Source organism: Oncorhynchus keta, chromosome 4 (genome assembly GCF_023373465.1).
Source record: "Oncorhynchus keta strain PuntledgeMale-10-30-2019 chromosome 4, Oket_V2, whole genome shotgun sequence".
In the NCBI taxonomy this organism is placed as follows: Eukaryota; Metazoa; Chordata; class Actinopteri; order Salmoniformes; family Salmonidae; genus Oncorhynchus; species Oncorhynchus keta.
Genome location: NC_068424.1, coordinates 39806051 through 39830072, shown reverse-complemented (window position 1 = coordinate 39830072; position 24022 = coordinate 39806051). Strand labels below are relative to the sequence as shown.

Genomic DNA, 24022 nt, shown 5'->3' with positions numbered 1-24022 from the left:
CCAGGGCCCATAGAGCACACAGCATTAGAGTGGCTGGTGATGTGGGTTGCCAATACTCTGGTTGTGTCTCTGACATGTAGGAGAATTGTATCCCACACAAACCTTTCTGCTACCATAATACTTTTGCCACAATTGTTCCCTGTGAAAGTGAATGTGCTCATTTACAACGAAATAGCTCTACTGCTCACGAAACTGAACCATGATTCACATCCTATCATATCCCATGCACGATTCTCAGAAGTGGCGAGAGAGGAAGTGGCTTGTTACCTTATTTCTCCAATGCAGGCCGTTGAGTTTGGGTCTCAGAGATGGCGGTGGTTCATGCCCTCTTCTCTCCATTTGACATACCCTTTCTGTTAGTAGAGCTTTACTCACAAAAATAGAAACCCATGTAATAAATGATCAATGAATTATATTTCTATGGCTCTATCCCTGTACAAGTGCTGTATCCTCCAGCCTGGCCGGGCGACCTTGTGGCTGACCAATGTGGCCTGAGGCTCATATGCTTTTGAACAGTACAGAACCACAGCTAAAGAGAACCACAGCTGTGTTCTACTGAGACCCAGACACACAATACAGCTCTGTTCTGTTCACTGCAGGGCCACTGGTCAATGGAAAGTTCAAGCTCCCTTGCTTTCTTCCTCCTTTTCTCTCCCTCACCCTCATTCTCTTTCTAGCTCTCTCTATTCCTCCCTATTTCTCCCTCTTTCTCGGCTAGTGGGCCAGAGGCCACCAATGGTCAATTAGATTACTGACCAGCGGTCTGAATGTACGGTTTCAGAAAAGGGAGTGAGAAAGAGCAGCATTGTTTTACACCCAAGTCCAATGCCTACGTCCCAAATTGTACATAAGGCACTGGTCAAAGGTAGTGTACTATATAGGGAAACGGGTGCCATTCGGGATGCAAACGATAACCCAGGAAACTAGAAGGTGGAATCTAGAGGTAGAAAAAAAAAATTTGAATAATAAATCAAATAAAATAAAAATCGATGAAATCATTTGCTGTGAAAATCACAGGGGTGAAAGTAAGCCGGATTGTTCCGGAGCCTATTATAATAATTAAAACTTAGATTCCCAAAACTGTAGGCTATTACACTATTTATCATTACAGCATGTCAGTCACATGAAAGATGAGCAAATAGACTCCAAAATGCGGTGTGGTTCAAAAATAACACTGAAAGTTTGCCAAGGCAGAGATGAGTGGCTGAGACAAAGACACACAGGAGAGCAGTATATGCATTAATTAAGGTTACAAGACAAATGAAGGCCTAATAAATGATAAAAATCACCAAATGTCATTCATAACACTTTTTGGTGTTTTGTGATGTCTCTTTGCATTTATCAAATGGCACTGTAAGGATACCAGATTTTGTTTAGAGTGGAGCAACCCAATAGCAACTGAAGTCTGGACATTGAATGTAGGCCGATTAAAATATTAACTCCTGCAGAATTAAGTGTGCCTCACAGTAAAATAATAGACCAAATTTTACTTTCGTGTCGGAAACAGGAGTTGAGACATATATCTTTCTTTCAGCATCTTGACCTGTTGTGTAGCCTAAACGTGCAATGTCTTTCAGCGATATACAGTGCATTCGGAAAGTATTCAGACCCCTTGACTTTTTACACATTTTGTTGCATACAGCTTCATTATAAAATTGATTAAATAGTTTTCAATCTACATATCTTCCCTCATCAAACTGATGTCCCTGAGAAATGTCAAATTGAAAACACGTTTCTAGAACATTTTCTAAATAATTCAGACCCTTACTCAGTACTGACACTACAAGCTTGGCACACCTGTATTTGGGGAGTTTCTCCCATTCTTCTCTGCAGATCCTCTCAAGCTCTGTCAGGTTGGATGAGAAGTGTCGTTGTACAGCTATTTACAGGTCTCGCAAGCGATGTTCGATCGGGTTTAAGTCCGGGCTCTGGCGACTCGAGGACATTGAGACTTGTCCCGAAGCCACTCCTGCATTGTCTTGGCTGTGTGCTCATGGTTGTTGTCCTGTTGGAAGGTGAACGGTCGCCCCAGTTTGAGGTCCTGAACATTCTGGAGCAGATTTTCATCAAGGCTCTCTCTGTACTTTGCTCCGTTCAACTTTCACTCGATCCAGACTAGTCTCCCAATCCATGCCGCTGAAAAACATCCACACAGCATGATGCTGCAAATACTATGTTTCATAGGGATGGTGCCAGGTTTCATAGGGATGGTGCCAGGTTTCCTCTAGAAGTGACACTTGGCATTCAAGGCCAAAGAGATCATCCTTGGTTTCCTCAGACAAGAGAATATTGTTTGTCATGGTCTGAAAGTCCTATTGGCAAACTACAAACGGGCTGTCATGTGCCTTTTACTGAGGAGTGGCTTCCATCTGGCCACTACAATAAAGGCCTGATCGATGGAGTGCTGCAAAGATGGTTGTCCTTCTGGAAGGTTCTCCCATCTCCACAGAGGTACTCTGGAGCTCTGTCAGAGTGACCATGGGATTATTGGTCCACAGACGGATTCCAAGTTGTAGAAACATCTCAGGGATGATCAATGGAAACAGGATGCAACTGAGCTCAATTTTGAGTCTCATAGTAAAGAGTCTGAAAATGTATGTAAATTAGGTATTTTGGTTATTTATTTTTAATATATTTGCAAACATTTTATCAACATGTTTTCACTTTGTCATTACGTGGTATTGTGCGCAGATTGATGAGGAACATTTTTTGATTTAATCCATTTTAGTAACATAACATTTTGAAAAAAGGGGTCTGAATATACATTCCAAATGCATTGTAAAAGCTGACAGTATTTCATTTTCAACCACATAAAATATGCATCCAAGACGAACTAAAATAAATGTTAGGTCCTTTTCACAGCTTTTAATTGACTTAAAACAGGTCAAACTGTCATTTGGAAATTTTCCTGGTCCATAAACGTCCATTAACTTGGGTCAAACGTTTCGGAAAGCCTTCCACAAGCTTCGCACAATAAGTTGGGTGAATTTTGGCCCATTCCTCCTGACAGAGCTGATGTAACTGAGTCAGGTTTGCAAGCCTTCCTCTTTTTGCTCCAAACATAACAATGGTCATTCTGGTCAAACAGTTCTATTTTTGTTCCATCAGACCAGAGGACATTCCTCCAAAAAGTACAATCTTTGTCCCCATGTGCAGTTGCAAACTGTAGTCTGGCTTTTTTTTATGGCGGTTTTGGAGCAGTGCCTTCTTCCTTGCTGAGTGGCCTCTCAGCTTGTCGATATAGGACTAATTTTACTGTGGATATAGATACTTTTGTACCGGTTTCCTCCAACATCTTCATAGGGTCCTTTGCTGTTGTTCTGGGATTGATTTGCACTTTTCGCACCAAAGTACGTTCATCTCCAGGAGACAGAGCGTGTTTCCTTTCTGAGCGGTATGGCGGCAGCGTGGTCCCATGGTGTTTATACTTGCCTACAATGGTTTGTACAGATGAATGTTGTACCTTCAGTTTTTATTGATCTGTTTGTCAGTGTCAGCAGAGTAGGCTAACCTGTACTTTTTGTCGTATTAAAAAAAAGACCTCAGAATACGTAGTAAAACGTTCAAGTATATTTTTTCAAAATGCATACTGCCTCCAGCTCATTGCAAAGTGGTGTGTGACGCGCTGAAGACTGCCTAGTTGCCTAAACACGCTTCAATTACCAGTTGAGAATTAAAAATAGTAACTGCAATTGCCTTTAGAACTGTCGCACAATGATTGGGCTTATTAAAGCATTTTTCACTCCAGCAGCAACAAACAGCTGTATCAGAAGTTCTCGCGCTACATTGACTGGTATTTCATTCAATGAATAGGCTAAAGTGATTTACCTGCCATGAAAACCACTGCTGCTACTTCTGCTGCTCCAACAGCACATCCAAGTACCAAACCCACCGCAGTCATGAAAGGAGCCAACGAAGCAGCGGAGGGAGGAGAGAAAGAAGGGGAGGACAGAGTAAACCCTCCACCACTGTCAGCAGTATTCTGACCTGAGGGAGGGGTTGGAAGGTTGCGTTCAAATGGCACCCTATTCACTATATTGTGCACTAATTTTGAACAGAGCCCTATGAGACACAGCCAAAGACCGGCAAAACCCACCCACACACCCAGCCCTGACCGGATGCCCTCCCTCACAAAGGCACAGTCTGACAACATACCAAACCCCTTTCTTCAGTGTTTTTGTTCATCCTTCTTGCTAGTCATCAAAATCCATTCTGTATCCACAAGGAAAGTGCAAGATCATGGGCTAGGGTCATCACATACAATACAAGAATTCAGACCCCTTCCTTCTTCCACATTTTGTTACATTACAGCCTTATTTTAAAATGGAAAACATGTCCTCATAACTCCACACACAATACCCCATAATGACAAAGCGAACATGGGATTAGATAAATATTTGCTCATTTGTTTAAAAAAAATAATAATAATAATATTCAGACCCTTTGGTATTAAGTCTCGAAATTGAGCTCAGGTGCATCCCATTTCCATTGATCATCCTTGATCAAACCCAGTGCCTCTTTGCTTGACATCATGGGAAAATCAAAATAAATCAGCCAATCAGCCAAATTTCACCCTCAGAAAAAAAAGTTTGGTTCAACCTTGGGAGCAATTTCCAAACGCTTGAAGGTACCACGTTCACCTGTACAAACAATAGTATACAAGTATAAACACCATGGGACCATGCAGCCATCATACCGCTCAGGATGGAGACGCGTTCTGTCTCCTAGAGATGTACATACTTTGGTACAAAACGTGCAAATCAATCCCAAAACAACAGCAAAGGACCATGTGAAGATGCTGGAAGAAACAGGTTCAAAACTATTTATATATACAGTAAAACGAGTCCTATATCGACATAACCTGAGAGGCTGCTCAGCAAGGAAGAAGCCACTGCTCCAAAACTGCCATAAAATAGCCAGACTACGGTTTGCAAATGCACATGGGAGACAAAGATTTTAGAGAAATGTCCTCTGGTCTGATAAAACAAAAATAGAATTGTTTGGTCATAATGACCATTGTTATGTTAGGAGGAAAAGGGGGGAGGTTTGCAAGCAGAAGAACACCGTCCCAACCGTGAAGCAAGGGGTTGGCAGCCTCACGTTGTGGGGGTGCTTTGCTGCAGGAGGGACTGGTGCACTTCACAAAATAGATGGCATCATGAGCAAGGAAAAGTATGTGGATATATTGAAGCAATATCTCAAGACATCAGTCAGTAAGTTAAAGCTTGGTCGCAAATGGATCTTCCAAATGGACAACAAAGTCAAGGTATTGGAGTGGCCATAACAAAGCCCTGACCTCAATCCTGTAGAACATTTGTGGGCAGAACTGAAAAAGTGTGTGCGAGCAAAAGAGGCCTACAAACCTGACTCAGTTACACCAGATCTGTCAGGAGGAATGGGCAAAAATGCACCCAATATATTGTGGGAAGCTTAAAAACATCTTATGGCTGCAGGGGCAGTATTGAGTAGCTTGGATGAAAAGGTGCCCAGAGTAAACTGCCAGCTCCTCAGTCCCAGGTGCTAATATATGCATATTATTATTAGTATTGGATAGAAAACACTGTTTGAATGATTGTGAATATAACAGAACTCATATGGCAGGCAAAAACATGAGACAAAATCCAACCAGGAAGTGGGAAATCTGAGGTTGGTCGATTTTCAACTCAGCCCCTATACAGTGGGATATTGGTCATCTTGCACTTCCTAAGGATTCCACTAGATGTCAACCGTCTTTAGAAACTTATTTGAGGCTTCTACTGTGAAGTGGGGCCGAATGAGAGCAGATTGAGTCAGAGGTCTGGCAGCAGTCACGCGCTGGTCACGCAGATTTCACATGAGAGGTATCTCCCGTTCCTTTGCTTTTCTGAAGACAAAGGAATTCTCCGGTTGGAACATTATTGAAGATTTATGTTAAAAACATCCTAAAGATTGATTCCATACATCGTTTGACATGTTTCTACGGGCTGTAACGGAACTTTTTGACATTTCATCTGCAACTAATGAAAGCGCTTTGTGAGTTTTGATTTGTTTACCAAACACGCTAGCAAAAGTAGCTATTTGGACAAAAATGGTGGACATTATCGAACAAATGAAACATTTATTGTGGACCTGGGATTCCTGGGAGTGCATTCTGATCAAAATCATCAAAGGTAAGGAAATATTTATAATGTTATTTCTGACTTCTGTTGACTCCAACATGGCGGATATATGTATTTGTTCTCTGAGCGCTGTTCTCAGATTATAGCATGGTTTGCTTTTTCCGTAATGTTATTTGAAATCTGACACAGCAGTTGCATTAAGGAGAAGTATATATTTAATTCCATGTATAACACTTGAATTTTTACCAACATTTCTGAGGAGTATTTCTGTAAATTGATGTGGCTCTCTGTAATATCACCGGATGTTTTTGGAACTACTGAACATAACGCGCCCAATGTATACTGAGATATAAATATGAACTTTATTGAACAAAACATACATATATTGTGTAACATGAAGTCCTATGAGTGTCATCTGATGAAGATCATCAAATGTTAGTGATTCATTTTATCTCTATTTGTGCTTTTTGTGACTCCTCTCTTTGGCTGGAAAAATGGTTGTGTTTATCTGTGGTTTGGCTCTGACCTAACAATCGTTTGTGGTGCATTCGCTGTAAAGCCTATTTGACTCAGGACAATGTGTGGGATTAACAACAAAATTACCTTTTAAAATTGTATAAGATACTTACATTTTAATTTTAATTATGAGATTTCTGTTTTGAATTTGGCGCTCTGCACTTTCACTGGCTGTTGCCATATCGATCCCGTTGACGGGATTTCAGCCCTAAGAAGTTTAAGGAACACTACCCGAGGCGTTTGACCCAAGTTAACCTTTTTGGGATAGGGGGCAGCATTTTCACTTTTGGATGAATAGCGTGCCCAGAGTGAACTGCCTCCTACTCTGTCCCAGATGCTAATATATGTATATTCGTATTGGATAGAAACCACTCTGAAGTTTCTAAAACTGTTTGAATGATGTCTGTGAGTATAACAGAACTCATTTGGCAGGCGAAAACCTGAGAAAAATCCAACCAGGAAGTGGGACATCTGAGGTTTGTAGTTTTTCAAAGCTTGGCCTACCAAATACACATTGAGATATGGATGAGTTTGCACTTCCTACGGCTTCCACTAGATGTCAACCGTCTTTTGAAACTTGAATGAGGATTCTACTATAAAGGAGGGGCTCATGAGACCTCTTTGAGTCAGTGGTCTGGCAGAGTGCCTTGGTCTCATGACGCGCGCTCCCGACAAAGTTACCTCGCGTTCTAGTACTTTTTCTGAAGACAAAGGAATTCTCCGGTTGGAGCATTATTGATGTTTTATGTTAAAAACATCACGACTGATACCATACATCGTTTGACATGTTTCTAAAGGACTTTTTTTTTTATAAAGCCTGATGAGAGCACTATCAGGAATACTAACAGTGTTTTTTTAATTAAAAGACACAATTACTCATCAACAACAATACTAAAATAAAGTGCAATATGCGTGTGAAATCAATATGTAAACATGTCTCAACATTGTATAATCCTATGCTGTAATGTTTTCTTTCAAGGAAAAAAACATGCACACTGTAGCACTTCTCATGTCCCACTCTGGGGTAATGTGATGGATGGGCTGTCACTGTTTAGTAGCTCTCTGTAGCCCCGGAGGTCCATCCATCTGTAGTGAGCGTGACATAGGGTTGGCCAATTCATTGACAACTTTGGCTTTAGCTTGCTTAGTTTAAAGCGAGTACCACCTGTTTTCTGAAATGGGTGCGAGAGGGCGAAGTTCGTACCGTTGCTCGAGCACTTTCACGAGGTGCTGAAACCCCCTATGCTTCTCAACCACCGAGAATGGGCTCATATATAAACATAGTCTATCGCTCTTGTAATTTCTTTGCCCCGGTCTGAATCAGCTGCGATAGGCTGCTTGAATGCAGAAGGGAGACGAAGTTGTGTTGTTGTTTTTATGTGTTTCTTGCTCCGGTGGTACTGGAGTGATGTCGGCGTAAATGTGTCAACATGTTTGAGGTATTGGCAGCTGAATAGGCTATTCTGGTTGAGCAGTGGTGACATACTTTCTCTGTCTGTCGACTTTGTAATCTACCAGGAAGTAAAATGTTCCCAAACTGCAGATTTATCAACCCCAGCACTCGCCATCGTACAGAACTAGTTGCCGGCTGCGCCTTACAAAAGTACAGTTTGAAATACAACAATTAAGATTTTAATTTTGATTACAACATTCGAATAGGCTGTAGTTTTAACGGAATAGCCTGAAATGTATTTTCTTAGCTCCGATTTACTTGAGCCATACAATGCAGTGTAGGCATAGGCTGAAGGCCTAGTGTTTTTTGTATTTATTTTTCTGTATTCATTGGAGTTCACAGTGCGCACTGAATCAAGGTCCCTGTACCGAATGGTTCGGTACAAATACATATACTGTTACACCTCTACCTCATAGGGAAGGAGTTTGTGCTGGAGATGGATCACCGGGCCTTGCAATGGCTCCATCAGATGAGAGACACATACTGTATTATAGAGGATTACCAGGTGGTACCTTTCCTTACAGCCCTTCAAGTTCACTGTCCTGGGCCTGGTAAAGAGAACATCCTGGCAGACTTCCTGTCACATCATCAGGATGAATACGTTTTGCACCGACTTCGCACTGCGACATCACGTCTGTCACATCACGTCTGTCACCATCGACGATGGCTGTCAACCTTCTATATCTGATACCATCTTAATATCGCCCAACCCTAATGTCCATATCACAACACATTGATGCCTAAACTTCTCTTGTTCCCCCAAAGACGCAATTTGTGACACATCGTACAGGTACTTCCACATCACTATGCATTCCTGGAGAGAGATAAGCAATAAAACATGGGAACATCTGGACATTCGTGCAGCAGAATGCACAATCAACCATTCACCTAAATAGGTCATCACTCAGCAGTCATATTGCGCATCCCTCCCTGCCCCTATGTTACTGTATATAAGCCAAAGGACATGCTGCCTGTCATCTATTACTTTGCGGTGAGTGTCTGCATCCCAAATGGCACCCTATTCGTTATATATAGTGGGACCCAGGCCCCTATGGGCTCTCATCAAAGGGAATAGGGTGCCATTTGGCATGCAGAATATGAGTCAGGGGCCTCCTGAGTGTCGCAGCGTCACTACAGACCTGGGTTCGATTCCACGCAGTGTCACAACTGGCCGCGACCGGGGGTCCCATAGGGCCGTGCACAATTGGCCCAGCTTCGTACGGGTTCGGGGAGGGTTTGACCAGGGGGGCTTTACTTGGCTCATCGTGCTCTAGCAACTCCTTGTGTCGGACCGGGCGCCTGCAGGCTGACTCTGGTAGTCAGTAGAACAGTGTTTCCTCCAACACATTGGTGCAACTGTCTTCCGGGTTAAGGCTAAGGTAAAGAAGCGCGGTTTGAAGGACTCGATCTTCGCCTCTCCCAAGCCCATTGGGGAGTTGCAGCGATGAGACAAGACTTAAATTGGGGCCTCCCGGGTTCGCCGCTACTCCCAAGCCCATTGGGGAGTTGCAGCGCGATAGGGAGACAAGACTTAAAGGTTGCCAGGTGCCGGTGTTTCCTCCGGGTGGCGCGGGTTGGAGTGGTTAAGCGACTTACAAATTGGTGCATTCACCTTATGACATCCAGTGGAACAGCCACTTTACAATAGTGGCCGCTTACGTTTGAAGGTGAAGCGGGATTGACTCCGCTGTCCTGGCGTCAGGTGAGGTTTATTGGGGGGCCAGAGTACAGCGCCAGCTGTGCCAGTTCAGAGTCCCTGGGTTCGCGCCAGGCTCTGTCGACTTACAAATTGGTGCATTCACCTTATGACATCCAGTGGAACAGCCACTTTACAATAGTGCATCCGTGATCCTAGGTATTCCTTAAAGAGGTGGGGTTTCCAGGTGTCTCCGGAAGGTGGTGATTGACTCCGCTGTCCTGGCGTCGTGAGGGAGTTTGTTCCACCATTGGGGGCCAGAGCAGCGCACAGTTTTGACTGGGCTGAGCGGGAACTGTACTTCCTCAGTGGTAGGGAGGCGAGCAGGCCAGAGGTGGATGAACGCAGTGCCCTTGTTTGGGTGTAGGGCCTGATCAGAGCCTGGAGGTACTGAGGGGTTCCCTCACATCCGTTGGCAAGCACCATGGTCTTAGCGGATCTCACTGGAAGCCAGTGGAGAGAGCGGAGGAGCGGGGTGACGTGAGAGAACTTGGGAAGAACACCAGACGGGCTGCGGCGTTCTGGATGAGTTGTAGGGGTTTAATGGCACAGGCAGGGAGCCCAGGCGAGTTGCAGTAATCCAGACGGGAGATGACAAGTGCCTGGATTAGGACCTGCGCGCTTCCTGTGTGAGGCAACTCTGCGGATGTTGTAGAGCATGAACCTACAGGAACGGGCCACCGCCTTGATGGTGCAGGGTGTTGTCCAGGATCACACCAAGGTTCTTAGCGCTCTGGGAGGAGGACACAATGGAGTTGTCAACCGTGATGGCGAGATCATGGAACGGGCAGTCCTTCCCCGGGAGGAAGAGCAGCTCCGTCTTGCCGAGGTTCAGCTTGAGGTGGTGATCCAAGAAGCAGTGCGGCTTGGTTGGGTTGTGTATCGGAGGACGCATGACTTTCAACCTTCATCTCTCCCGAGCCCGTACGGGAGTTGTAGCGATGAGACAAGCTACTACAACAATTGGACACCATGAAATTGGGGAGAAAAAGGGGTACAATTTAAATTGGGGTAAACTACTACAAAAAAGTTGTTTTGTTTTTTAAAGACAAAAACAAAATAAACAGTGAGTCAGAAGCAATGCTGATGAGGCAGTAGTGGTTACAGACAGAGGCCAGGACCTTTTTACAACCATCTCTCACATTTCCTTGCTTGCCTTTTTCTACATATGGGAGTTTAGAACTGAACAGCCTGCATTTCTGCATGTAGAAGGCATCCACTTATTGTATTGACCTGAGTTTTTACCATCACAAGCATTTTGAATTGAGGCGTAGAAATAAGTAAGCCTAACATGGTGATCAAACCGGACCCCTGTGTGCACCATCGCGCGAATATTAATTTTGTACCCCTACACCAGACATAATCAGGACACAGGTCGAAATATCAAAACAAACTCTGAACCAATTATATTAATTTGGGGACAGGTCGAAAAGCATGAAACATTTAAGGCAATTTAGCAATGCTCGCTTGCTGTTGCTAGCTAATTTGTCCTGGGATATAAACATTGGGTTGTGATTTTACCTGAAATGCACAAGGTCCTCTAACCCAACAATTATACCACAGATGAGAAAGGAATTTGGTTTACCATTTTGTCATCTCCTCCTTCCTCAGGCTTCTGTTTTACTTCTTTGGACTTTAAATGGCGGTTGGCAACCAACTTTATGATACATTACTGCAACAGACCGGAGTGTGGACGTCAGTTCATCTTTCAATCACCCACGTGGGTATATGCTCCTAAAGACCATTGAAGAGATGGGAGAGGCCAGACTTGCAGCGCATTGAGCATCAAAAATAGAACCCATTTCTATTTTAGCGCCTAGCCAAACAGGCGCTCGCTGAGGCACGCGAGCAGTGTGGGTGCAATGACTGAATAACATGTATGTGTACATTTATTTTGCATCACGAGCGGTGTGGTTAGCATGTAAGGCTTGTTCCTGATAGGCATGCCTCATTTCCTAGAGACCTAGCCTACAGTAGAGTCTTTCAAATTCTTAATAAGCGTAGCTCTACAGATGATGCAATCTCTATTGCACTCCACACTGCCCTTTCCCACCTGGACAAAAGGAACACCTATGTGAGAATGCTATTCATTGACTACAGCTCAGCGTTCAACACCATAGTACCCTCAAAGCTCATCACTAAGCTAAAGAACCTGGGACACCTCCCACTGCAACTGGATCCTGGACTTCCTGACGGGCCGCCCCCAGGTGGTGAGGGTAGGTAGCAACACATCTGCCACGCTGATCCTCAACACTGGAGCTCCCCTGGGGTGCATGCTCAGTCCCCTCCTGTACTCCCTGTTCACCCACGACTGCATGGCCAGGCACGACTCCAACACCATCATTAAGTTTGTAGATGACACAACAGTGGTAGGCCTGATCACCGACAACGACGAGACAGCCTATAGGGAGGAGGTCAGAGACCTGGCCGGGTGGTGCCAGAATAACAACCTATCCCTCAACGTAACCAAGACTAAGGAGATGATTATGGACAATAGGAAAAAGAGCACCGAGCACGCCCCGATTCTCATCGGCGAGGCTGTAGTGGAGCAGGATGAGAACTTCAAGTTCCTTGGTGTCCACATCAACAACAAACTAGAATTGTCCAAACACACCAAGACAGTCGTGAAGAGGGCACGACAAAGCCTATTCCCCCTCAGGAAACTAAAAAGATTTGGCATGGGTCCTGAGATCCTCAAAAGGTTCTACACCTGAAACATCAAGAGCATCCTGACCGGTTGCATCACTGCCTGGTACGGCAATTGCTCGGCCTCCGACCCCAAGGCACTTCAGAGGGTAGTGGGTACGGCCCAGTACATCACTGGAGCAAAGCTGCCTGCCATCCAGGACCTCTACACCAGGCGGTGTCAGAGGAAGGCCCTAAAAATTGTCAAAGACCCCTGTCACCCCAGTCATAGACTGTTCTCTCTACTACCGCATGGCAAGCGGTACCGGAGTGCCAAGTCTAGGACAAAAAGGCTTCTCGACAGTTTTTACCCCCAAGCCATATGACTCTTGAACAGGTAACCAAATGGTTACCCGGACTATTTGCATTGTGTTCCCCCCCACCCCTCTTTTACGCTGCTGCTATTCTCTGTTTATGATATATGCATAGTCACTTTAACTATACAGTCATGTACATACTACCTCAATTAAGCCGACCAACCAGTGCTTCCGCAAATTGGCTAACCGGGCTATTTGCATTGTGTCCCACCACCCGCCAACCCTTCTTTTTACACTGCTGCTACTTTCTGTTCATCATATATGCATAGTCGCTTTAACCATACCTACATGTACATACTACCTCAATAAGCCTGACTAACCGGTGTCTGTATATTAGAGGTTGACCGATTTCAAGTTTTCATAACAATCGGAAATCTATATTTTGGGGCGCCAATTTCTAATTAAAAAATATATATATATTTTTTGTAATACCTTTTATTTAACTAAGCAAGTCAGTTAAGAACACATTCTTATTTTCAATGACTGCCTAGGAACTGTGGGTTAACTGCCTTGTTTAGGGGCAGAACGACAGATTTTCATCTTGTCAGCTCAGGGGTTCCAATCTTGCAACCGCACAGTTAACTAGTCCAACGCTCTAACCATTGCACTCCTCGGGTAGCCTGCCTGTTACATGAATGCAGTAGAAGCAAAGGTAAATTGCTAGCTAGCATTAAACTTATCTTATAAAAAACAATCAATCATAATCACTAGTTATAACTAGTAATCCAGTTTAGCAGGCAATATTAACCAGGTGAAATTGTGTCATTTCTCTTGCGTTCATTGCATGCAGAGTCAGGGTATATGCAACAGTTTGGGCTGCCTGGCTCATTGCAAACTAATTTGCCAGAATTTTACGTAATTATGACATACATTGAAGGTTGTGCAATGTAACAAGAATGTTTAGACTTAGGGATGCCACCCGTTAGATAAAATTAGAACGGTTCCGTATTTCACTGAAATAATAAACGTTTTGTTTTCGAAATGATAGATTCTGGATTTGATCATATTAATGAACAAAGGCTCGTATTTCTGCGTGTTATTATGTTATAATTAAGTCTGATTTGATAGAGCAGTCTTACTGAGCAGCAGCAGGCCCGTATTCATTCATTCAAACAGCACTTTCGTGCGTTTTGCTAGCAGCTCTTCGCAAGCACAGCGCTGTTTATGACTTCAAGCCTATCAGCCTAATGGCTGGTGTAACCAATGTGAAATGGCTAGCTAGTTAGCTGGGTGTGCGCTAATACTGTTTCAAACGTCACTCGCTTTTAGATTTGGAGTAGTTATTCCCCTTGCGCTGCAAGGGCCGCGGCTTTTGTGGAGCGATGGGTAACGATGCGTCGAGTGTGGCTGTTGACGATGTGTTCCTGGTTCGAGCCCAGGTAGGGGCGAGGAGGGGGACGGAAGCTATACTGTTACACTGGCAATACTATAGTGCCTTTCCACCTAGCTACTCCTACCCCGGTCAACAGCACTTCACCCCACACAGCAACTCGCACAAGCCTTCCCCATTTCTCCTTCTCCCAGCTGAAGTCATCCCCCTCTTCAAAGGGGGGGACACTCTTGACCCAAACTGCTACAGACCTATATCTATCCTACCATGCCTTTCTAAGGTCTTCGAAAGCCAAGTCAACAAACAGATTACCGACCATTTCGAATCTCACCATACCTTCTCTGCTATGCAATCTGGTTTCAGAGCTGGTCATGGGTGCACCTCAGCCACGCTCAAGGTCCTAAACGATATCTTAACCGCCATCGATAAGAAACATTACTGTGCAGCCGTATTCATTGATCTGGCCAAGGCTTTCGACTCTGTCAATCACCACATCCTCATCGGCAGACTCGACAGCCTTGGTTTCTCAAAAGATTGTCTCGCCTGGTTCACCAACTACTTCTCTGATAGAGTTCAGTGTGTCAAATCGAAGGGTCTGCTGTCCGGACCTCTGGCAGTCTCTATGGGGGTACCACAGGGTTCAATTATTGGACCGACTCTCTTCTCTGATCCACCTCTACGCAGACGACACCATTCTGTATACTTCTGGCCCTTGTTTGGACACTGTGTTAACAACCCTCCAGGCAAGCTTCAATGCCATACAACTCTCCTTCCGTGGACTCCAATTGCTCTTAAATACAAGTAAAACTAAATGCATGCTCTTCAACCGATCGCTACCTTCACCTGCCCAACATCACTACTCTGGACGGCTCTGACTTAGAATACGTGGACAACTACAAATACTTAGGTGTCTGGTTAGACTGTAAACTCTCCTTCCAGACCCATATCAAACATCTCCAATCCAAAGTTAAATCTAGAATTGGCTTCCTTTTTCGCAACAAAGCATCCTTCACTCATGCTGCCAAACATACCCTTGTAAAACTGACCATCCTACCAATCCTCGACTTCGGCGATGTCATTTACAAAATAGCCTCCAATACCCTACTCAACAAATTGGATGCAGTCTATCACAGTGCAATCCGTTTTGTCACCAAAGCCCCATATGCTACCCACCATTGCGACCTGTACGCTCTCGTTGGCTGGCCCTCGCTTCATACTCGTCGCCAAACCCACTGGCTCCATGTCATCTACAAGACCCTGCTACGTAAAGTCCCCCCTTATCTCAGCTCGCTGGTCACCATAACATCTCCCACCTGTAGCACACGCTCCAGCAGGTATATCTCTCTAGTCACCCCTAAAACCAATTCTTTCTTTGGCCGCCTCTCCTTCCAGTTCTCTGCTGCCAATGACTGGAACGAACTACAAAAATCTCTGAAACTGGAAACACTTATCTCCCTCACTAGCTTTAAGCACCAACTGGCAGAGCAGCTCAAAGATTACTGCACCTGTACATAGCCCACCTATAATTTAGCCCAAACAACTACCTCTTTCCCTACTGTATTTAATTAATTAATTAATGCATTTATTTATTTATTTAGCTCCTTTGCACCCCATTATTTTTATTTCTACTTTGCACATTCTTCCACTGCAAATCTACCATTCCAGTGTTTTACTTGCTATTTTGTATTTACTTTGCCATCATGGCCTTTTTTTTGCCTTTACCTCCCTTATCTCACCTCATTTGCTCACATCGTATATAGACTTGTTTATACTGTATTATTGACTGTATGTTTGTTTCACTCCATGTGTAACTGTGTCGTTGTTTGTGTCGAAATGCTTTGCTTTATCTTGGTCAGGTCGCAATTGTAAATGAGAACTTGTTCTCAACTTGCCTACCTGGTTAAATAAAAGGTGGGAAAAAAATATAAATAAAGAAATAAAGAACATCCAATAGTCAAAGGTATATGAAATACAAATGGTATAGAGAGAAATAGTCCTATAAATACTATATTAACTACAACCTAAAACCTCTTACCTTGGAATATTGAAGTCTCATGTTAAAAGGAACCACCAACTTGCTCATACACTGAGCAAGGAAGGAACTTAAATTAGCTATTAGCTATTTTACATGGCACATATTACTTTCTTCTCCAACACTTTGTTTTTGCATTACCGGTATTTAAACCAAATTGAACATGTTTCATTATTTATTTGAGACTAAATTGCTTTTATTTGTTTTATATTAAGTTAAAATAAGTGTTAATTCAGTATTGTTGTAATTGTCATTATCCCAAATAAAACATATTTTAAAAATTGGCCGATTAATCGGTAGCGGCTTTTTTGGTCCTCCAATAATCGGTATCGGCGTTGAAAAATCATAATCGGTCGACCTCTACTGTATATAGCCTTGCTACTGTTTTTTTTTTCTTTACTTACCCACACACACACACACACACACACACACACACACACACACACACACACACACACACACACACACACACACACACCTTTTTTCGCACTATTGGTTAGAGCCTGTAAGTATGCATTTCACTGTAAGGTCTACTACACCTGTTGTATTCAGCGCACGTGACAAATAAACTTTGATTTGACTTAGACAGATATTCCACTTCTCCTCCTGAAATATGGAAACCCGCAGAAATTCATAACCTGGCTTTAGGTTACTCAACAGCTCAGCAGGAAATGTTGTCTCAATCAGCAAGTACAGTCGCTTAGGCCTAGTACTTTATTCCAATAACAAAAGCTGCCCTACTTTCTTACTGTGCAATTAGAATGCAATTACTACAGTACTACCTATGTAACAGTAGTCAGTACAGTGATAATACTACACACAGGTATAGAGCTGGGTGCATTTCAGTTGGCAGTGTTAAAACCAAGAAGTTGAGATGAGCCAAGGGTGAAGCACTCTTAGAGTCTCTGTGATCCAGTAGGAAATATACTGGAAGGGGACACCATATCAATAGGACTAGGCTTTATAGCTTCCAAGCCATATGGTGAAGACAGGAAAGGTGATCTGAGCAGCCGCAGTCAGACCACAGCCCTGCCAGCATCCCCTGGTTTGGCCTAGTCTCCACCCCCTGCAGCAGACCACAAACCACAGGCTGGGCCTGGGGGTTTGTTCACCCACTATTTGATTGTACATGTGCAAGAAGATCAGCATCAGTAGCCTATGACCCTTGGCCCTTAAGACCTCAGACCACACACACTCACCCTGTCTGTCACCTGACTAAAATATGATGTAACAATGCTATTACAGTGTTATTACACAGGTATGAGAGCTATAAAGTGTTACCTATAATCCCGATACTGTACAAACAATCACTTTTTTGTTTGATCTAAATACTACTACTATTTACGGGCGGCAGGTAGCCTAGTGGTTAGAGCGTTGGATTTGTAACCGAATCCCGAGCTGACAAGATAAAAATCTGTCGTTCTGCCCCTGAACAAGGCAGTTAACCCACTAGGCCGTAATTGAAAATAAGAATATGTTCTTAACTGACTTGCCTAGTTAAATAAAGGTAAAATTTAAAAAATATAAAAGATCATGTTTTTTTTTTAAATTAAATGTGTGCAAATACTGATGTGTTTACATTTCAAACACCTGTCACCCAGAGCGGCTACAGGTGACATCATCCTAGCTACAGTACTTACTACGCCAGAGACAAAACCAATAAACATTTGACATAATCTAGCAATGATACAAAGGAGCAAAATACAGAAATGGTGAATGCAATCTGTAGAATCTGAATCATTAGTCATTTTATTATCAACGTCGCGTGCTAAAAATTGAAGTTGCTTAGTTAAGAGAGAGCCGAGCTAGCTCGCTAGCTTCACTATTACGTCAATAAAGAAAAGATCTAGCTACCATAACATGTATAGTTTCTGATGCTGATGTCCTTATTCCAAACAATGCAAAGCCCCCAAAATAAGAAGAGGTTAGTTTGCAAATATGTACCCAGTTGCCTCGCGCTGTCAGTGACAAGCTCCGTGTCAAAACACTTGGCTCGAGCTCAAGAAGGGGGTCTGTATTCCTTCGCAACCGTGCTAGCTCACTACAGCTAACCTTGCATATGGGAAAGTACAGCTATTATTGACATATATTTTGTTAATTTGCTAAAGAGATGTGAGCGGATTTAGAAAACAACTTAATTTATTAACCAACTGTTGCCATGAGGACAGAATAGCTGGCAAGTTAGTTTCCCACGCAACATGGAACAGTTTATCATCAAACGCAATATTACTCACTCAAGCTTCGTTGCATTAGTGCAAATTTGCTCTCACAGTTTTCTCTTCGCCAGATCACTTCGGGGTAGAAACTCCTTTGCAGTCAGCCTTACTAGCTAGATATTTCAATTCTAGACGGAGACATATCTCAAACTCATCCTTTTACTTTCTCTGACGCGGACACGAGAATTTCACAAAGAAACGCCCAGTCCCAAACTCGTTCAATTAATCTCTTATTTGATTGGCTGGTATTCCCATTTTGGGTATTGCCAGTTGTTGATCTGCACATTTCCATAGGTCCTCTCTTGTAACATATTTGAAAAAGAGAAGAACAGAATTCAAATGTATTTATAGAATATGGCAATAATAGATCATTTGGATATTCACCATGTTTACATTAAGGTATAGTAAAAACGATTTATAAAGGCTTTATAAATATAAACAATATTCAGACAGTACCAGTCAAAAGTTTACACACCTACTCATTCAATGGTTTATCTTTATTTGTACTCTTTTCTACACTGTAGAATAATAGTGAAGACATCTAAACTATGAAATAACACATATGGAATCATGTAGTAACCAACAAAAAAATGTTAAACAAATCTAAATATATTTTAGATTCTTCAAAGTAGCCACCCTTTGCCTTGATGATAGCTTTGCACACTCTTGGCATTCTTTTAACCAGCTTCATGAGGTAATCACCTGGAATGCATTTCAAATAACAGGTGTGCTTTGTTAAGTTAATTTGTGGAATTTCTTTCCTTAATGCGTTTGAGCCAATCAGTTGTGTTGTGATATAAGGTAGGGGTGGTATACAGAAGATAGCCCTATTTGGTAAAAGACCAAGTCCATATTTATGGCAAGAACAGCTCAAATAAGCAGATAAATCAACAGTCCATCATTACTTTAAGACATGCAGGTCAGTCAATGCGGAAAATGTCAAGAAATGCAGTCGCAAAACCATCAAGCGCTATGATGAAATTGGTTATCATAAGGACCGCCACAGGAAAGGAAGACACAGATTTACCTCTGCTGCAGAGGATAAGTTAATTCGAGTTGCCAGCCTCAAAAATTGCAGCCCAAATAAATGCTTCACAGAATTCAAGTAACAGATGCATCTCAACATCAACTGTTCAGAGGAGACTGTGTGAATCAGCTCTTCATTGTCGAATTGCTGTAAATAAACCACTAGTAAGAAGAAGAGACTTGCTTGGGCCAATAAACATGAGCAATGGACATTAGACCGGTGGAAATCTGTCCTTTGGTCAGATTTCTGGTTCCAACTGCCGTGTCTTTGTGAAACGCAGAGTAAGTGATCTGGTGATCTCCGCATGTGTGTTTCCCACTGTGAAGCATGGATGAAGAGGTGTGATGGTTTCGGGGTGCCTTGCTGGTGACACTGTCTGTGATTTATTTAGAATTCAAGGCACACTTAAACAGCATTCTGCAGCGATACGCCATCCCATCTGGTTTGCGCTTAGTGGGACTATCATTTGTTTTTCAACAGGACAATGACCCAACACACCTCCAGCTGGTGTAAGGGCCATTTGACCAAGAAGGAGAGTGATGGAGTGCTGCATCAGATGGCCTGGCCTCAACTATCACCCGACCTTAACACAATTGAGATTTCTTGGGAAATGTGAAAGGAAAAGTGAAGGAAAAGCAGCCAACAAGTGCTCTGCATATGTGGGAACTCCTTCAAGACTGTTGGGAAAGCATTCCAGGTGAAGCTGGTTGAGGGAATTCCAAGAGTGTGCAAAGCTGTCAATGCAAAGGGTGGCTACTTTGAAGAATCTAAAATCGAAAATATATTTAGCTTTGTTTCACACTTTTTTGGTTACTATATGATTCCATATGTGTTATTTCATAGTTTTGATGTCTTCACTATTACTCTACAATGTAGAAAATAGTAAAAATTAAGAAAACCCTGGAATGAGTAGGTGTGTCCAAACTTTTGACTGTAAATTCAACCTTTTGGCAGGTATCTCGCTCCATAGACTTGCTTCCATTCAGCCAGAAGAGCATTGGTGAGGTCGGGCACTGATGTTTGGCGGTTAGGCCTGGTTCGCAGTCTGCATTCCAATTCATCCCAAAAGTGTTAGATGGGGTTGAGGAGAGGGCTCTATGCAGGCCAGTCAAGTTCTTCGACACCGATCTCAAAAAAACATTTCTGTATGAACCTCGCTTTGTGCTCGAGGGAATTGTAATGCTGAAACAGGAAAGGGCCTTCTCCAAACTGTTGCCACCACTGTTGGCAATCGCCAGATGGTGAAGCGTGATTCATTACTCCAGAGAACGCATTTCCACGGCTCCAGAGTCCAATGGCATTGAGCTTTACACCACTCAAGCCGGCTCTTGCCATTGCGCATGGTGATCTTAGGCTTGTGTGTGGCCGACATTGCTTCCAGAGGCAGTTTGGAAATCGATAGCGAGTGTTGCAACCGAGGACACATCATTTTTCAGCACTCGATTCTGTGAGCTTGTGTGGTTGACTGGTGCAGCTCTAGCAGAGCAGAAATTTGATGAACTGACTTGTTGGAAAGGTGGCATCCTATGACGGTGCCACATTGAAAGTCAATGAGCTCTTCAGTACGGGCCATTCTACTGCCAATTTTTGTCTATGGAGATTGCATTGCTCTGTGCTCGATTTCATACACCTGTCAACAACTAAATAAATAGCTTGAATCCACTAATTTGAAGGGGTTTCCACAAACTTATGGCCATGTAATGTATATTTAAGCAATAAGGCACAAAATAAATGCTTTGTCATACCCGTGGTATGCAGTCTGTTATACCACGGCTGTCAGCCAATCAGGATTCAGGACTCGAACCACGCAGTTTTAAATGTACATATAAACTCAACAAAAAAAGAAATGTCAATTTCTCAGGACCCTGTCTTTCAAAGATAATTCGTAAAAATCTAAATATCTTGACAGATCATTATTGTAAATTATTGCAACTGTGGAACAGTAACAGCTAACAGCTTACAGACAGTAGGCAATTAAGGTCACAGTTATGAAAACTGTGGGCCTTTCTAATGACTTTGAAAAACACCAAAAGAATGATACCCAGGGTCCCTGCTCATCTGCGTGAATGTGCCTTGGGCGGCATGAGGACTGCAGATGTGGCCAGGGCAATAAATTGCAATGTCCGTACTGTGAGACGCTACAGACGGCGCTACAGGGAGACAGGACGGACAGCTGATCGTCCTTGCAGGGGCAGACCACGTGTAACACCTGCACAGGATCGGTACATCCGAACATCACACCTGCGGGACAGGTACAGGATGACAACAACTGCCCGAGTTACACAAGGAACGCACAATCCCGCCATCAGAGTGCTCAGACTGTCCGCAATAGGCTGAGAGAGGGCTGAGGGCTTGTAGGCCTGTTGTAAGGCAGGTCCTCACCAGACATCACCTCACAAACCCACCATCGCTGGACCAGACAGGACTGGCAAAAAGAGCTTTTCCCTGGCGAGTCACGGTTTTGTCTCACCAGGGGTGATTGTCGGATTCGGGTTTATCGACGAAGGAATGAGCATTACACGAGGCCTGTACTCTGGAGCGGGATCGATTTGGAGGTTCCATCATGGTCTGGGGTGGTGTATCACAGCATCATCGGACTGAGCTTGTTGTCGTTGCAGGCAATCTCAACGCTCTGCGTTACAGGGAAGACATCCTCCTCCCTCATGTGATACCCTTCCTGCAGGCTCATTCTGACAAGACTCTCCAGCATGACAATGCCACAAGCCATACTGCTCGTTCTGTGCGTGATTTCCTGCAAGACAGGAATGTCAGTGTTCAATCAATGGGATTGAGCGTGTCTGGGACTTGTTAGATCTGAGGGTGAGGGCTAGGGCCATTCCCCCCAGAAATGTCCTAGAACTTACAGGTGCCTTGGAAGAGTGGGGTAACATGGGGTGGCAGGCAGCCTAGTGGTTTGATCGTTGGACTTGTAACTGAAAGGTTGCACGATTTAATTCCTGAGCTGGAGCTGACAAGGTAAAAATCTGTCTTTCTGTCCCTGATCAAGGCAGTTAACCCACTGTTCCTAGGCCGTCATTGAAAATAAGGTTTTGTTCTTAACTGACTTGCCTAGTTAAAAGTTAAAAATAAAAAAAATTCACAGCAAGAACTAGCAAATCTGGTGCAGCCCATGAGGAGGAGATGCACTGCAGTACTTAATGCTGCTGGTGGCCACACCAGATACTGACTGTTACTTTTGACCCCCCTTTGTTCAAGGACACATTATTCCATTTCTGTTAGTCACATGTTTGTGGAACTTGTTCAGTTTATGTCTCAGTTGTTGAGTATTGTTATGTTCATACAAATATTTACACATGTTAAGTTTGCTGAAAATAAACTCAGTTGACAGTGAGACGACATTTCTTTTTTTGCTGAGTTTATATACACTACTGTTTAAAAGTTTGGAGTCACTTAGGAATGTCCATGTTTTTGAAAGAAGCAATTTTTTTGGTCCATTAAAATAACATCAAATTGATCAGAAATACAGTGTAGACGTTGTAAATGACTATTGTAGCTGGAAACGGCTGATTTCTTTAATGGAATATCTACATAGGCGTATAGAGGCCCATTATCAGCAACCATCACTCCTGTGTTCCAATGGCATGTTCTGTTAGGTAATCCAAATCATTTTAAAATGCTAATTGATCATTCGAAAACCCTTTTGCAATTAAGTTACAGGTGAAAACTGTCGTGCTGATTAAAGAAGCAATAAAACTGTCCTTCTTTAGACTAGTTGAGTATCGGTAGCATCAACATTTGTGGGTTCGATTACAGGCTCAAAATGGCCAGAAACAAAGAACTTTCTTCTGAAACTCGTGAGTCTATTCTTGTTCTAAGAAATGAAGGCAATTCCATGCGAGAAATTGTCAAGAAACTGAAGATATTGTACAACTCTGTACTACTCCCTTCACAGAACAGCGCAAACTGGCTCTAACCAGAACAGAAACGAGTGGTAGGCCCCAGTACACAACTGAGCAAGAGGACAAGTACATTAGAATGTCTAGTTTGAGAAACAGGCTCCTAACAAGTCCTCAACTGGCAGCTTCGTTAAATAGTTTGCATAAAACACCTGTCTCAACGTCAACAGTGAAGAAAAATATATTAAACATAGTGGCTGTTTATTGTTCGGCAGTATTATGAGTTGGGGGTAGAAGCTTTAAGGAGCCCTTTGGTCCTAGAGAGAGAACAGTCTGGAGGTGACTGGAGTTGACCATTTTGGGGCCTTCCTCTGGCTTATATAGCTTCAGAAGGAGTTGGTAATTGAAGACAGCTGCGTCCTGACGAGGGGACGGGGTCAGCTCTCCAATCATCAATGGGGCTGACCAAGCTGCTCGGGGAGAATTTCAGGAAGCCATTTCCTGAAATGCATACATTAAAATACACAAACCACAACACAAAAACTGGGGAACGTAACACGCCCACCACAAAACATGCAAAGTTTGCAATAACAAAAACCAATGCATCCCCAGTTATTAAAACCGTGATAGAGCTTCGGCAATCACATTTGCCGTGCCCTTCACATAGGCTATCTGTACATTATATCCTTGTACAATCAGAGCCCACCTCATAAGGCGACGGTTCTGATTGTACATTTGCTTCAGAAACACTAAAGGATTATGGTCCATGAAGACCAGTATAGGCAAGGCACTGGA

The 24022-nt window shown here is 43.3% G+C and overlaps 1 protein-coding gene across 6 annotated transcripts in view; it reads right to left on the bottom strand.

Annotated features, from left to right (window-relative positions):
* Positions 1–18539, bottom strand: part of LOC118383018 (MAGUK p55 subfamily member 7-like) — a 268329-nt gene extending 249790 nt beyond the window's left edge. For 3 of the 6 annotated variants that reach the window (XR_008112793.1, XM_052506919.1, XM_052506917.1), the window contains exon 1: positions 18362–18539. The gene's annotated coding sequence lies outside the window, so the exon portion shown is untranslated. The remainder of the gene's footprint in view (positions 1–18361) is intronic. The other 3 variants (XM_052506888.1, XM_052506877.1, XM_052506910.1) reach the window with 1 other exon arrangement.
* Between the last annotated feature and the right edge of the window lie 5483 nt (positions 18540–24022).